The sequence below is a fragment of the Jaculus jaculus genome, chromosome 8, assembly GCF_020740685.1.
Source record: "Jaculus jaculus isolate mJacJac1 chromosome 8, mJacJac1.mat.Y.cur, whole genome shotgun sequence".
In the NCBI taxonomy this organism is placed as follows: domain Eukaryota; kingdom Metazoa; phylum Chordata; class Mammalia; order Rodentia; family Dipodidae; genus Jaculus; species Jaculus jaculus.
Genome location: NC_059109.1, coordinates 60,344,561 through 60,362,184, shown reverse-complemented (window position 1 = coordinate 60,362,184; position 17,624 = coordinate 60,344,561). Strand labels below are relative to the sequence as shown.

General features: G+C 41.4%; 1 protein-coding gene and 1 non-coding gene across 2 annotated transcripts in view; both read right to left on the bottom strand.

Moving 5' to 3' along the window:
* The window catches only part of Aven (apoptosis and caspase activation inhibitor), a 213,414-nt gene that overhangs the window by 185,082 nt on the left and 10,708 nt on the right, over nt 1–17,624 (bottom strand). The window lies entirely within an intron of this gene.
* On the bottom strand, nt 12,296–12,421 carry LOC123463259. The gene has a single exon (XR_006638846.1). It is a non-coding gene; the product is annotated as a small nucleolar RNA SNORA11 (small nucleolar RNA).

The window sequence follows — 17,624 nt, the reverse complement described above, 5'->3', positions numbered from 1 at the left end:
AAGGCCAGAAGAGACAAGTTCTATCCCAAGGAAAATGTCACCACCAGCAATGAAATAGTCCTTGCCTCCTCCTACACAATCCACAGAGCAGCAGGCCTGCTATGAGAAGGTGACAGGGAGGGAGAGACCAGCTCATACGTAACGAGCTTCTTAAAAACAGTAAGAGTCCCTTAGAACCAAATTGTGATTTAGAATGGCAATTTCCAGAAGCATGCAGCTGCTGCACATAGCTCACTTAAATAAAAAGAAGCACAGGTCTGTCAGCTAGGTATGGGCTCTTCTCTTCTGCCCTACAGAGGGCTGATGATCCACCACTGACAGACCAAGGCATCTCATGTGGAAATACTTACCTTTCAGAATCTGGTAAAAAACTGAAACATAGCTCCCCAACACCATGTTCTTTTATTTATTTATTTATTTATTTATTTATTTATTTATTTATTTATTTATATTTGAGAGAAAAAGGGAGAGAGAAGAGAATGGGTGCACCAGGGCCTCTAGCCACTGAAAATGAACTCAAGAAGCAACAGCCACCTTGTGCATCTGGCTTATGTAGATACTAAGGAATCGAATCTGGGTCCTTAAGCTTCACGGGCAAGCACTTTAACAATTGAGCTTTCTTCTCTCCATCCCCCCTCTCCAATACCTTTTTAGAATCCATAGTATAGTGGTTATCAAGTTTGTCTGACAATTTATACCTTACTCCATGAACTTCCACCCTGTCATCCCTTTGCAATTACCCTCATCTTCACCTTTACAGCACAGACGCTGATCTGTTCACTCTCGGTCATCACTCCTTTTCTAGGACGTCACATAAGCAGAAGCATACCTCCTCTACCCTTTGAGTTGCACTAGCACCACTCAGTGGAGGACATGTGAGATTTACCCAGGTGGCTATGAATAAAAGATCATTCTCTTTGGTTACCAAGTTGCAGTCCATTATATAGATGTACACAACTAAGAGTCACTGGGTTATTTCTGGCTTTTGGCAATTAGGGGAAAAGTCAGTATCAACTTTCATATGCTTCTATTTCTTTGAGTACATACACACCTAGCAAGGGGATTACCAAGTCAAAAGATAAATATACACACTAGACCTGATAACTGTGAGGATTTGGTATTGTCAGGGTGTTTAAAGCTGTGTATGTGTGTGTATTTCTGTGATCTTAATTTTCATCTCTCTAAAAAATAACGTTAAGCGGGCTGGAGAGACGGCTTAGCAGTTAAGCACTTGCCTGTGAAGCCTGGCCCCAGTTCGAGGCTCAATTTCCCAGGACCCATGTTAGCCAGATGCACAAGAGGGCGCATGCGTCTGGAGTTCATTTGCAGTGGCTGGAAGCCCTGGCGCTCCCATTGTCTCTATATCTACCTGTTTCTCTCTCTGATACTCTCAAATAAATAAAAATAAACAAATAAATAATTTAAGCATCTTATGATTATTTCTCAACAATATGTTTTTCTTTTGGTGAACTACTTAAATCTTTTCCCAATGTTATTTATTTGTTGGGGAGGGGGGAGTTGAGAGAAAGTATGGAGTGCCAAGGCCTCATGCCATTGCAAACAAACTCCAGCTACATGCTCTACCTTGTGCATCTGGCTTTACGTAGGTACTGGGGAACTGAACCCAGACTGGCAGGCTTTGCAAGCAAGTGCCTTTAACTGTTGAGTCCTTTCTACAGCCCTTTCCCATCCTCTTAATGGACTATTTTATTGAATCATACAAAAATATGCTACTATATTTATTTGCCTATGTGTGTGATGTGTGTAGGTGTACACATGTGGGTATAGGTATACATGTGTGTGTCATGTGGAAGCCAGAAATTGACATCAGGTGTCTCCCTCAGGTGCCCTCTTTACTGAGGCAACGCTTCTCACTTGAACCTAGAACTTACCAATTCAGCTAGTCTTGACAGCCCACTTGTCACCGAGATCCCATCTCCCCTTCCTGCCTCCCACCTCCCACATAATGGAATTACAGGTGGCCAGACACACCCACCAGCATTTATGTGGATGCTGGGGATCCAAACTCCAATTCTCATGCTGACAGATAGGGTTTTACCAACTAAACCACCTCCACAGCCTCCAATTCTACATTTTCTGAACACAGTCCTTTGTTGGGTATGTTTAAAACATTTTCTCCCAAGTGTGTCTTGTCTTTTCATTTCCTCACGAGTACCCTTCCCAAAGAAGATGGTTTTAGTTTTCATAAAGTCATGTTATCTTTTTTGTGTATGCATGGATTATGCTTTTGGTTCTATGTCTAAGAAATCTTTGGAATGATTTGCTATTCACAGCAACACATTTTTCTCTTACATTCTCTTCTGAGAGTGGCTATCCCTCCATTTCAAAGCATATTCATCTACATGTGTTTTAAAATCTCGAAAATCCCAATATCCCAATAGAGGTTGACATTAGTTTGTCTCTTATGTCAAGAATGGATTACTTTTTCTCTGGCATATTATGCAAGCTTTGAACACATACTGACTATGAAGTTGTTCTAACTCTGGACCTGTTGAAGACAGCTATGAATGGAGGAAGATGGTTTGCAGGAATTGCAATCAGCTTGCAGGAGCTGTTCTTCAGTACACCCTCACAGCCAAGGCTGCGTACTGGACCATTCCTCTGGAGTGTGTCATGATTCTGCTCCATTCAGTCAGGCCATCAGTCTGGCTAGGTTTAAGCAGCAAGCCCTGTAGCAAACAGTTCCAATGGCACCTCAATTCTGGATGAATTTGTTGCATTGTTCTGTGTCTGTCTCCCATATACGTAATTCAAAGTGACCCACTATAGGCCAGTTCATTCAGAATCCACCAGCTTGTCCCTTTGTAGGGTTTTCCTAATGCTGTTTCTTTGGAGTTCTAGCTGCTCACATTGGTCCTGAGTGGGGCAGTCCTCAGACAGCCACAGAGAAAAGCCTAAGAACAGGTCCTCCCACACATCTCTGTCCTACCAGAACAAGTTCTACCTGCTCAGACACACTGACTTTCCAAGGCATCCACCCCCCATGACTCAACAGAGGGTGACTCCCCACACACTCTCCTGCTCACATGTTCCTAGTCATCTAGCCAGAAAGATGAGGTTTCTCTTAGATTTTAGCTACCCCTGTGTTACCCCCACAGTTTGGCTAAGAACCTGTCCTAGCTGGAGGACAGAGACAAAGAAAATTAGAAACTCGCCCACTTGTCCCAATAAAGTCACTCTCCAGGCTTCCATTCCTCCCAGTTTACCAGTTTTTCTTCATTTTTCTGACTCCTCAAGTAACTGGTCCATGAATTCTAATCACAATCACAACACAAGCTCAATGGGATAAATTCATCTTGGCCACAGCTGCTGAGGCAGTGTCTGTCTCGACCACTTCAGACAAGAGCTAACATACATCCACCTGGGCAGAGGCAAATGCTTTTGTCACCTTGCCTCCTTGATATTGTCAGAGTGGGGAAGGCCTGCTAACTGGCTCTTCCAAAGTACAAACTTTTGTCCTCCTCTCAAGTCACTATTTTAGACCCTAAACATTGGGTGGAAGGGAGAGCAAACAAAGCTACTAGGCCTTAGGAACCCTTTGCTATTCCAGTTCCTACCTGATAGCTTTCCAGCCCCTCAATCACACCAGGCTTGAGAGGCCAGATATGGAGTTAACTGCTTGGCTCAGGGTAAACAGCATGCAAGCAGCTGCTATCAGCACAAAGAAGACCTCATCGTCACACACCTTCAGGCTACTAAGAGCATCAAAGATGGCTTGTTAAAAGTTCTGACAGTTCTTGCTTTGGCAGAGGCATTTACACTCATTTTGGCTCCTTTCACAGAAAAAGCGTAAAGTCTACCCACAGAAAATCAAAGTGAATGTTTTCAGAATGTTGAAAGTAATTCTTTAACTGAAACATAAAATCCGGGCTGGAGAAATGGCTCGATGCTTAAAGGCACTTGCTTGAACAGACCAGGGTTCAATTCCCCAGCACCCACATAAGCCATGCACAAAGTGGCACATGCATCTACAGTATTTTTGCAGTGACAACACCTACCTGGTAGTTCCCCTCCCCCCGCATTTAATCAAATAAAGAAAATATAAAATCTGCCTTAATCCTAGTACCTGTTAGGCTGAGGTCAGAGAACTGCCAATGAGTTCCATGCAACTTGGGCTACAGACTGAGTTCCTGGTCAGCCTGGACTAGAATGAGACCCTGCCTGGGAAAAAAAAAAAAAAAGCCGGGCATGGTGGTGTATTCCTTTAATCCCAGCACCCACACTTGGGAGGCAGAGGTAGAAGAATTACCATGAGTTCAAGGCCACCCTGACACTACATCGTGAATTCCAGATCAGCCTGAACTACAGAGAGACTGTGGTGGTTTGATTCAGGTGTCCCCCATAAACTTAGGTGTTCTGAATGCTAGGTTCCCAGCTGATGGATATTTGGGAGTTAATGCCTCCTGGAGGGAGTGTATTGTTGGGGGCGGGCTTATGGGCTTTATAGCCAGTTTCCCCTTGCCGGTATTGGGCACACCCTCCTGTTGCTGTGATCCACCTTATGTTGGCCAGGGGGTGATGTCCACCCTCTGCTCATGCCATCGTTTTTCCCTGCCATCGTGGAGCTTCCCCTCAAGCCTGTAAGCCAAATAAACCTCTTTTTCCCAGAAGCTGCTCTTGGTTGGGTGATTTCTACCAGCAATGCGACCCAGACTGCAACAGAGACCCTACCTCAAGAAACAAAGGAAGGAAGGGGGGAGAGAGGGAAAGGAAAGAAACACCTACTGAGAGTCCACATTATGCCAGAAACTGGTCAATGAGCAATCCAGCCCATATGGAGCTGGCAGTCCACTAGAGAAGCCAGAGAAACAAATGCATAGGTCATGGATCTTCAGATAGTACCTGATGACATCATTAGGTAAGGAAATGGAGGCCGACAGGATAAACTTCACACAGAAATCTCATGTACATAATATCTAAGCAGAGGACCAGAAGGAACACACAAGCAGCTACATGAAGACCTGGAGCTAGAAAGCAGACTGTGCAGCAAGTGATTTGGCCTCAAGACAAAACCCTGCCACATTCAACAATCAAAAATAAAGGCAAGCCGGGCATGGTGGCGCATGCCTTTAATCCCAGCACTCGGGAGGCAGAGGTAGGAGGATCGCCATGAGTTCAAGGCCACCCTGAGACTACAGAGTTAATTCCAGGTCAGCCTGGACCAGAGTGAGACCCTACCTCAAAAAAAAAACAAAGAATAAATAAATAAATAAAATAAAAAATAAAGGCAGTCTCTGGCTAGAGAAGCCTGAACTAAATAGGCAGAAGGATCCCTGTGAGTTTGAGGCCAGCCTGGGACTACAGAGTGAGTTCCAGTTCAGCCTGAGCTACAGTGAGACTCTACCTCCAAAAAAAAAAAAAAAAAAAGAAAGAAAAGAAAGAAAATAAACAAAGAAAGGAAGAGAAAAAGATGTGACTGCTATATCCCATGCGCTAAGATAATTCATAAGTCTAAAACAAATGGACTAGGTGTGGGGTAAATATAGTATAATAAATATTTAGCTCAGACACCTGGAGGAGGGAGCTTTGAGGGACTTGGGTATTTTAGGGAGAATATGTTTGTTACTGACCATAGAAAGGATAACATTTTTATATTTTTTAAAAGAAGGAATGGGTGTTACAGGTTGCAGAACACTTGACTCCTGTAGGAAAACATATGCTAAAAGAGAAGAACCCAGTAATACTTTCACCTGAGTTTCCCTATGCTTTGTTAAATATATCACCTTCTGCCTTAATAGGCATTCCCCAAAGATGTCCACTCCTCCATAGTCTGAACCTGCAACTATGCTAGATTACATATTGAAGGGGATTCAAGGCTATAGATAGGAATCAAGGTTATATGTTAGCTGACCTTCAGTTAGGGAGAGTATCCAGGAGAATCAAATGTCAAGTGTCCTGACATGTAAAACAGGGAGGAAGGAGGGAAATCCAATCAGAGAAGTGGGTTGGCAAAAGCTGTTTTTGTGTTTGAAGAAAGAGGAAAGGGCCAGGAGCATGGGCCAACCTGTATGAGATTTTTCCCTACAGATTCCAGAAAGCAGCACAGCCCTGCAGATATCTAGACTGTAGCACCCAGACAGCCAGGTTGAATTCTTCGACTCGCATCAGTTTTCGTGGTATTTTGTTACATCAGCAATAAAAATGAATATGCTGCCTATAGACAGACCTCTCTGAGAAGGATACTTTTATCCCAGAAACAAGCAGCATTTTGACCATCTATACGCAAAAGACAAGAAAGGAAATGAGCCAAGCATGGTAGTGGCCACCTGTAATACCAGCCCTCAGGAGGCTGAGGCAGGACGATTACAAATTCAAGGCCAACCTGGGCCTTGACTCATCAAAAACAAGTCTTGTCGAAAAGAAGAGGAAGCAGAAATGATGAAAAAGAAGATGAAGACAAGAACAGAAAAGAAAAGGAAGAAAAGAGACAGGAAAACATACCAAGTCATATAACTTATCATAAACAAAAGTGGAAAACTTGGGCTGAGAGTTCAAAAAGTATATTATTACATGAGAGGGTATCACCATGGGGTATTTTTTATAATCATGGAAGTTGTTAATTAAAAAATCAAAATTTAAAAAGTAAATAAAAATAAATTCCTTTTAAAAAAATATTTCATACATGGGACTTGGAGATTCAAACATGAGTTCTTAGGCTTCGCAGGCAAGTGCCTTAACCTCTAAGCCATCTCTCCAGCCCTCATTTCTAATTTTAATCAAAGAATTAAATTTAAAAAGACAAAGAAGGTTAATTATTAAATTATTATATTTACTGAGGGAAGTACAGAGCTAAGGAAAGGCACCCACATGGCTAGAGAACCCATGTGAAGGGCCTGGAAAAACCATGGAAGAAAAAAGAGAGAAAAGAAAGATCAAAGAGCTCCTGCCGTGGGGAGCTCTCCCCTCTGCTTAGGCCAGGCCCAGCCAAGGGAAAACTCACCCATAGCCAGAAGCTTCCAAGTGGCCAGAGAGCCTGCCCTGCCTTTGCAAAGGTATTTATAACCTTATAGTGGTGGGCTGTCTTCTGGCTCAGGCGAACCAGAGGGACTACCGGTTGGTTAGGGCTAGGGCCTGTCTCAGAAAAAGACTAGCCCTGACACCAAAATCCAGTGGCTGAACTTGACCAACCACAATGTTCAAATCCTATGAAAGACCTCCCTCCCCGGAGGGGTCCTGGTTGTTTATGGAAAAACAGGTCTAGGGAACTAGGCAAGAGATAAGAAGTCAGATCAGGGTTGCAAAGATGGTTTAGCAGTTAAGGCATTTGCCTGTGAAGCCAAAGGACCCAGATTCAATTCTCCAGGACCCAGGTAAGCCAGATGCACAAGGCAAACACGTCTGGAGTTTGGTTGCAGTGGCTGGAGGCTCTGGTACCCATTCTCTCTCTATTTCTCTCTCTGTCTGTCACTCTCAAATAAATAAAAATAAACAACAAAACAAAAAAAACAGGAATACTTAAAGATATACCAGTCTTTTGTTTTTTCTTAAGTGGAGGGAAGGGTTATAGGTGAATGGTACCCCCCAAAAAAGATTATATATGCAATTCTGTTTCTAATATCCAAAAATTTAAGAGTATATTAAATAAAAATGAACAAATCAGAAGACAATAACTCAAAAGAAATAAAAATTCCCAAAGCTTGCCATCTCACAAAATTCATTCTGTGATATTAAGGTCTACTATGATTCTGGGCCAGGAGTGTTCAGTGATAAACAAAATTGTACTAAAAGTTTACATATCTTGGGCTGGAGAGATGGCTTAGCATTTAAGGTGCTTGCCTGCAAGGCCCAAGGACCCAGGTTTGATTGTCCAATACCCACATAAGCCAGATACATACGGAGCACATGTATCTGGAGTTCATTTGCAATGGCAAGAGGCCCTGGCACACCCATTTTCTCTCTCCTCTCTCCTCTTTTTTCCCAAGGTAGGGTCTCACTCTAGCCCAGGCTGACCTGGAATTCACTATGTGGTTCCAGACTGGCCTCATACTCACAACAATACTTCTACCCCAGCCTCCCACGTGCTGGGATTAAAGGTGTGCACCACCACACACAACTCTTCTCTCTCTCTTTCTCTCAAATAAATAACTTTTTTTAATTCTTACACACCAGACTTAAGAGTTTATACTATAAGCCAGTTTCGGAAAACATTTTGACCTGGAAATACCCATGCTAAAAATAAAATGTTAGGGCCTAGAGTAATGGCTTAGCAGTTAAGGCCTTTGCCTGCAAAGCTAAAAGACCCAGGTTCGATTTTCCAGGATCCACATAAGCCAGATGCACAAGGGGGCGCACACATATGGAGTTTCTTTGCAGCAGCTGGAGGCCCTGGCACATTCATTCTCTTTCTGCCTCCTCTCTCTCTCTCTCTCTCTCTCTCTCTCTCTCTCTCTCTTTCTCTCTGCTTCTCACTCTCTCAAATAAATAAATTTTAAAAAATAAATAAATAAATTAAAAAAAAAATTTTTAAAATAAATAAATAAAATGTTAAATGCCACACTGTTAAGTACAGAGATGGCTTGAAAAGAAAGAGCCTGATGGCCCAGGTTTGATTCCCCAGTATCCATGTAAAGCCTGATGCACAAAGTAATGCATGCATTGAGTTCATTTGCAGTGGCAAGAGGCCCTGACACCCCGTTCCCTCTCTCTTTCATTCTGTCTCTGCTTGCAAATAGATAAATATCTTAAATTTTTTTTTCCTCCAGCTCTTTTTTTTTTTAATTTTTATTAGCATTTTCCATGATTATAAAAAAATTATCCCATGGTAATTCCCTCCCTCCCCTCCCCACACTTTCCCCTTTGAAATTCCATTCTCCATCATATTACCTCCCCATCTCAATCTATTTAAAAATTTTTTAAAAACAAGTATGTGTTAACTAATCTTGGCCATAATATACATGGTGGTGATTAGCCAGGAAAAAAAAAATGCTAAATACATCCCAAATGTCTACCATCAAAAGCTTTTCCTCTGAAGGAATGGATTTTAAAAAAATATAGAGCCCGGTGTGGTGGTGCATGCCTTTAATCCTAGCACTCGGGAAACAGTGGATCGCCATGAGACTACATAGTAAAGTCCAAGTCAGCCTGGGCTACAGAAAGACCTTACCTCAAAAAAAAAAAGAAAAAGAAAGAAAGAAGGTATGTACAAAAATACTTTTCAGCCATAAAGAAAGACTGAGGTTGGGCTAAGAAGATGGTTCAGTGGTTGTTGCAGTCCGGTTCGCATTGCTGGTAGAAATCAACCAACCAAGAGCAGCTTCTGGGAAAAAGAGGTTTATTTTGGCTTAAAGGCTCAAGGGGAAGCTCCACGATGGCAGGGGAAAATAATGGCATGAGCAGAGGGTGAACATCAACCCCTGGCCAACATAAGGTGGACAATAGCAACAGGAGAGTGTGCCAAATACTGGCATGGGGAAACTGGCTATAACACCCATAAGTCAGCCCCCAAAATACACACCCTCCAGGAAGCATTAATTCCCAAATCTTCATCAGCTGGGAACCTAGCATTCAGAACACCTAAGTTTATGGGGGACACCTGAATCAAACCACCACATTCCTCCCTGGCCTCCATAAACTGATAACCATACATGATATAAAATGTAATGCATTCATCTAACTTAAAAGTTCCCATAGTTTTTATCAATTCCAATGATGTTCATACATCCCCATAGTCCAAGATCTTTTCACTGAGCCATAATACCAAAATATAACCTCAAAACACCTATAATGGCACAGAATAAACATTCACACTGCAGAAGATGGCATTGGGCATAGCAAAGAAACATTCAGCCAATACAAGATTTAAAACAACCAGAGAAAACATCAAACTGTAACTCCAAGTCCAACAACTCTCTAGTCAGTGACAAGTCTCCCAGTCTGATAATTCTAACCAGCAACAAGTCTCTGGACTTCCAATTCCACCCCTCCAGCTAGGCTACTCACAGACCTGGAAAACTTCATCAGGGCCGCCAGCTCACCTTGGCAGCCATCTCGTGGTCTCAGTGTTTCCACTGGGTCTCCACTGCAAGCCACGGTTCATTCTCATGGCCCGATGGGGTCTCCATGCAGGCAACCAGCAAACCCGCTTCACACTGCCCATGGCCATTTCTAAAACACAAGACCATGTTGCAAATTCAATGACCCTCTTTCCAGCATTTCTTATATTCCATAATACCAGGCAGGGTGCCAATTTGTTCATCCAGGGGGGAATAAAGCACACTTTGAAGAATAGGACTCCTTGAGTGTCTACATTCTTCCTGCTGTCCCAGTGGAGGTCAGACTAGCCCAATCTCAAAGGTTGTTATCTCTCAATTACAGCTGAACAGGCAGCAGTTTTGACCTAAAAATTTCTTTCTGTGCCACATCCCTCTGCTCACACCAGTTCATTTCTACGCAAAGCAACCTTGCACAACTTCTCAGGACACAGGCATAAGAGCAAGCTTCTCACACAAACTGCTAGCCCAGTCCAAGCAAAGCTCTTTCTCACACTCATAAGCCAAACCTCATAGTCCATAGTTCTTAACTGCATTCAGGTCTTGCAGCTCAGACCAGAATAGTCCATCAAGCTGTACTTACAGGACTGCAAGGCAGCTCTTAGGCCAAAGTTTCAAATCCTCCCCACATTCCTCTTGAAAATCAGCTCCAAAAGGCCAAAGCCACACAGTCAGGTGTCTAGCAGAAATCCCACTCCTCGGTACCACTTTACTGCTGCAGTCCAGTTTGCACTGCTGGTAGAAATCACACAACCAAGAGCAGCTTCTGGAAAAAAGAGGTTTATTTTGGCTTAAAGGCTCAAGCAGAAGCTCCACGATGGCAAGGGAAAATGATGGCATGAACAGAGGGTGAACATCAACCCCTGGCCAACATAAGGTGGACAATAGCAACAGGAGAGTGTGCCAAACACTGGCATGGGGAAACTGGCTATAAAACCCATAAGCCCACCCCCAATAATACACTCCCTCCAGGAGGCATTAATTCTCAAATCTTTATCAGCTGGGAACCTACCATTCAGAACACCTAACTTTATGGGGGACACCTGAATCAAACCACCACAGTAATTAAAGGCATTTGCCTGAAAAGCCTGCTTGCTGACCAGGATTCAAGTATATAGCTTCCATGTAAAACCAACATGCAAAAAGTGGTGCAGATGACCCACAGCCCCAACAAGGAGGGTCCCTGCAGAGGGGGAAGGACAGGGAATAGGCTAATGATGGTACCAATGTGACTGTATACACACTGTGTACATAACTAATAAAACAAACGGTGCAGACATCTGGCATTCATTTGTAGCAACAAGAGATCCTGGTATACATATATACACACATGCATACACACACACACACACACACATATACATAATTTTTTTAAATGTTTTTAAAAAGGACTGAAGTTGTGTCATTTGCAGGAAAATGGATGTAATGGGAAAAAATCATGTTAAGTAAATTATATCAGTCTCAGAAGATAAATATATTTTTTTTCCCATTTGTGGCTCCTAGATTTTATATAGGTATATAAAATGGTGTCCATAAAATATGAAAAGAGGTAAAAGTATCTAGGGGAACAAATGAGACTAATGGGAAGGATAGGTGGAAAAGGGAAGGGAAGGAATTGGTAAAATGTGCCCAACATACATGGTTTGCATTAATGAAAATGTCCTCATGTAACACAGTACCATTCACAAAGAACACACACAAGAAAATTTAAAGAGAAAGACTTCCCTGTATGAAACAAGGGAAGAGAAAGAGGAGAATGTATTACTTCTCAGATCTTTCCAATCTGGTTTAGATAACACCAGGAATTCAGAGCAGTCAAAAAAAGTAGCAATGAACTGAGGCTACTGTCCTTTTCATCTATTCAACCACGGTGTGAACACAGATTTCAACCAAGGTTGTTCAGTGACTAACGGGAACACAATGAATATTACTCCCATTTGGAAAATGCTGAAGGACTTACTCCACCTGCTGTTCACAGCAAACATTGTGCTTTGGATACTAGTCTCATCCCTGCTATAAGCAAACATAGTGGGTGATATCTAGGACTGGTCTGAAAGCACCCCATCAACCCTTCCCATGTAAGGGATAGCTCTCAAGCATGCTAAACACATACACAAACACTGAGCTATACCTTCTACCCCTGGACTGAAGTTTTCTGTTCATTATTTTGGAGCTAAAAAGGAGCTTGGAGTTAACATAATCTAACTCAGCCTTTGACAGGTCAACTGACCTTTATTTGATTGTGCTAAAAGGCACTATTTTATTTTTCCTACTTTTTTTCTTTCTAATATATGGCATTTGTTCAGAGGAATACCACATTTTGTAACCCACTTCACAAGTGGCCAGATTCTTATTGGGTGTGTTATAAACAGAGGAGCCATCCTTCAGGCCTTCTGCTCTGAGCACACCCCAACTTACACATTTACTTTCAAATCTAGATGAAAACTCTTTGCATTCGTACTTTGAATGTATGTCACTAGAGCAGACACCAGGGTCCAGCCAAAATGTGCAGGGGCTGGAGGGATGGCTTAGCAGTTAAGGCATTTGCCTACAAAGCCAAAAGACCTAGGTTTGATTCTCCAGGAACCAGCCAGATGCACAAGGTGGTGCAGGCCTCTGGAGTTGTTTGCAGTGGCTGGAGGCCCTGGCATGCCCATTCTCTCCCTCTCTGTGTGTCAAATAAATAAATAAAAATAACATATATTTTAAAAATGTGTGCTTGGGGGAGGACCTGGATTCCAGCCCAAAGGTATGAAGGAAAGGAAGCTGAGCACTGGGGTCCTGCATGCTGCAGGATTGTGCTCCCAGCTTTTCAGTGTTTGCTGGCTGCTGGTAGTATCTCTTTCTGCTTGGATTTATGAATTGGAGCCAGCTTCTTCCTCCGTTGATAAAACTTCCCCTGGATCTTTTTTTTTTTTTTCTCTCTCTCTCTATTTTTGTTTTTTATTTTTATTAACAACTTCCATAATTGTAAACAATATCCCATGGAAATTCACTCCCTCCCCCACTTTCCCCTTTGAAACTCCACTCTCCATCATATCCCCTGACCACCCCCACCCCCAAAGAGTCTCTCTTTTATTTTGATGTCATGATCTTTTGCTCCTATTATAATGGTCTTGTGTAGGTAGTGTCAAGCACTGTGAGGTCATGGATATCCAGGCCATTTTGTGTCTGGAAGAGCATGTTGTAAGAAGTCCTGCCCTTCCTTTGCCTTTTACATTCTTTCCGCCACCTCTTCTACAATGGACCCTGAGCCTTAGTAGGTGTGATAAGAGATATTTCAGTGCTAAGCACTCCTCTGTCACTTCTTCTCAGCACTATGGTGCCTTCTGAGTCATCCCAAGGACATGCCATCTGAAAAGAAAAGCTTCTCTAACCAAAAGTGAGAGTATCATTAAGATATGGGTATGAACATTAAGAGAAGTACTTACTAGGCAGTTTGGTGGGCATAATATACACATTTAGCCACATACCAGCAGACATTATATCCCTAGGGCTCATGACTACCTGTTTTAGGTCTTCAGTATCAGGGATATATTTCCTCCAATGTAACAGGCCTCCAGTCAAATTATAGAGCAGTTGGTTTCCCCCATAACAAACATGCCACTATTGCATCCATTGATTCATTTGGCCTGGCTGACCAATTATAAGGCTTGCAGTGTCCACTGTTGAGTATCTTCACTGGTGACTTCCCTCTCTCCTATTGAACTGCATGCAGAATGGCTTTTTCCAGCTTTCTAACAGCTGGTCTACAAGGAGGTGGTTTTCAGCTCAGCTCTAGCAGGATTTCTCAGTGACCTTGAAGCCCACGTATGTGGGGTCTTCAGCAATAGGGTCCTACCATCTATTCCTGGTGAGAAACTAAGGGCCTCAGTAATGGCATGTAATGTTTTGGGGGCATCAGGGGACCTCTCTAGCCAACAACTCACTGGAAGGTATCCCACCCCTGGAACTAAAAACTTTCTAGTAATAATCTATGGTTTCTGACTGTTCCACTGTCTGAAACAGTAGGTTTCTACATTAATTATTTATATCCTCTTAGGTGTTGCTTAGCCTCCCTCCACTGCAAACAACTCCTTTACTCAATCTCTTCCCCTGACCTCACTTAGGCCTTTTCACCCCCATTAATCTGTTCTTCTACTTACATATATATAATACCATCCTATTAAGTCCCTCCCCTCCCTTTCTATTCCCTTTATATCCCAATTCTAGCTTGCTGGTCTCTGCTACTGAGTTTTATTCCTACGCACATAGAAGTCCAATCATTTATAGCTATGAGCCATGTATAAGAAAGATCATATGATGTTTGGATTTCTGGGCCTGGGTTACTAAGTATAAGATTTTGCAGATCCATCCATTTTCCTGCAAATTTCATAACTTCATTTTTCTTTACTGCTGAGTAGAACTCCATTCTGCAAATGTGCCACATCTTCATTATCCACTCATTAGTTGAGGGACATCTAGGCTGGTTCCATTTCCCAGCTATTGTGAATAGAGCAGCAATAAACATGGTTGAGCATGTACTTCTAAGGAAATGAGATGAGTCCTTAGTATATATGCCTAGGAGCAGTAGAGCTGGATCATATAACAATATATTGAAGGGTTTCCCATACTTTTTTCCTCTACCAGTTTCAGAGTTTCAAGTCTGATATTAAGGTCTTAGATCCATTTGGACTTAATTCTTGGGCATGGAGAGAGAGAAGGATCTATTTTCATCCTTCTACAGATATATATCCAGTTTCCTCACCACAATTTGTTGAAGAGGCTCTTTTCTCAAATGACTATTTTCAGCATTTTTGTCAAGAATCAGGTGGCTATAGCTATCCAGACTTACACCTAGGACTTCTATTCTGTTCCATTGATCTCTATGTCTGCTTTTGTACCAGTACTGTGCTGTTTTTGTTACTATAACTCTGTAATATAGGTTAGAATCAAGTATGGTGATACCACCAGTCTTATTTTTGTTGCTCAAATTTGTTTTAGATATTAGAGGGGTTTTTTCTCTGCTTCCAAATGAATTTTTGGACTGTTTTTTCTATTTCTATGAAGAATGCCATTGGACTTTTGATGGGAATTACATTAAATGTGTAGATTGCTTTTTGCCATTTTCACAATATTAATTCCTCCAATCCAAGACAAGGGATATCTTTCCATTTCCAAGTGTATTCTGCAATTTCTTGTTTGAGTGTTTCAGAGTTTTCATTTTAGAGATCCTCCACTGCTTTGGTCAGGTTTATTCTAAGGTACTTTTTTTTTTTTTTTTTTTGGACACAATTGTGAATGGGAGGGATTCTCTGATTTCATCCTTAGTGTGCTTGTTGTTAGCATATGGGAAGGTTACTGATTTCTGTGTGTTTATTTTGTATCCTGCTACATGGTTATAGGTGTTTATCAGCTCTAACAGTTTGTTGGTAGTCTTTAGGGTCCTTTATGTATACAATCATATCATCTGCAAATAATGATAATTTGATCTCTTTCTTTCCAATTTGTAATCCTTTTAAAAATGTGTGTCTCTTGCCTTATGGCAATGGCTAAGATTTCTAGTACTATATTAAATAAAAGTAGGGACAGTGGACACCCTTGTGTTGTTCCCGATTTTAGTGTAAAAGCTTCAAGTTTGGGCTGGAGAAATGGCTTAGCAGTTAAGCGCTTGCCTTTGAAGCCTAGGGACCCCGGTTCAAGGCTTGATTCCCCAGAACCCACGTTAGCCAGATGCACAAGAGGGTGCACGCGTCTGGAGTTCGTTTTCAGCAGCTGGAGGCCCTGGTGTGCCCATTCTCTATCTATCGGCCTCTTTCTCTCTCTGTCTGTCACTCTCAAATAAGTAAAATAAACAAAAAAAAAATTATTTAAAGCTTCACATTTTTCTCCATTTAGTATTATGTTGGCTATATGCCTGTCACAAATAGCCTTTATTATGTTGAGATATGTTCCTTCTATTCCCAGTCTCTGTAGGACTTTTATCATGAAGGGATGATGGATTTTGTCAAATGCTTTTTCTGCATCTAATGAGATGGTCATGTGGTTTTTGTCCTTTGGTCCATTTATATAATGTATTACATTGATTGATTTGCACATGTTGAACCATCCCTGCATCTCTGGGAGAAAGCCTACTTGGTCAGGATGAATGATCTTTCTGATATATTCTTGTATTCTGTTTGCCAATATTTTGTAGAGAATTTTTGCATCTATGTTCATGAGGGAGATGGCCTGTAATATTCTTTCTTTGGTCTATCTTTGTCTGGTTATGGTATCAGGGTGATGTTGGCTTTGTAGAAGGAATTTGGTAGGATTCCTTCCTTTTCTATTTTATAGAAAATTTTAAGAAGCACTGGTGTTAGTTCTTCCATGAAGGTCTGGTAAAATTCACCAGTGAATCCATCTGGGCCTGGACTTTTTTTAGGTGGGGGATTTTTGATAACTGTTTGATCTCCATACATGTTATAGGTCTATTTAAGTGGTTAATCTCATCTAGACTAAATTTACATAGGTCATATAAGTCAAGGAAATCATCCATTCTGTCAGATTTACAAACTTAGTGGAGTATATGTTCTTATAGTAAGTCCCTATGATTTCTTTAACTTCTCTGATGTCTGTTATGATAGTGCCTTTTTCATCTCTAATTTTATTAATTTGTGTCTCTTCTCTCTTTCTTTTGGTCAGATTTGCTAAAGGTTTATCAATCTTGTTTATCCTTTCAAAGAACCAACTCTGTTTCATTGATTCTTTGGATTTTAGGGGGGTGGGGTATTTCATTACTTTCTGCCCTAATCTTTATTTCTTCCTGTCTACTGATTTTCAGATTGCTTTGTTCTTCTTTTTCCAAGGCTTTAAGGTAGAACATTAAGGTGTTTACTTGCAACTTTTCTAATTTCTTAATATAGGCTCTTAAAGCTATAAATTTACTTCTCAGGACTGCCTTCACTGTTTCCCAAAGGTTTTGTTTGGTATGTTGTGTTCCCATTATCATTTGACTCTATGAATTTTTTTTATTTCCTTCTTGATTTTTTCAGTGACCCATTCATCATTTAGTAGTGTATTGTTTAGTTGCCATGATTTTGTGTATATTCTGTAGCTTTTTTATTTGTAGTTTGATCCCATTGTGATCAGAAAGAGTGCAAGAAATTATGTCAGTTTTCCTGTATTTAAGATCTGTTTTGTGTCCTAAGATATGGTCTATTTTAGAGAATGTTCCATGTGCTGCTGAAAAAAATGTGCATTTGGATGCAATATCCTGTAGCTATGTTAGGTCCATTTCTTCTATGATCTCATTTAATCCAGATGCATCTGTTTATTTTTTGCCAGGATGACCAGTCAATTGATGAGAGTGGGGTGTTGAAGTCACCCACTACAACTGTGTTTGTCCTTAGTTCTAATAGCACTTGTTTGATGACGTTAGAAGCCACCATGTTAGGTGCATATATGTCTGTGATTGTAATATCCTCTTGTTGGAGTGTTCCTTTAATCAATATAAAGTGACCTTCCTTACCTTTCCTAACTAATGTTGATCTGAAGTCTACCATGTCAGAAATTTGGATAATGACCCCTGCTTGTTTTCTAGGCCCTTTTGCTTGAAACACTGTTTTCCAACTTTTCAACCTAAGATAATATCCA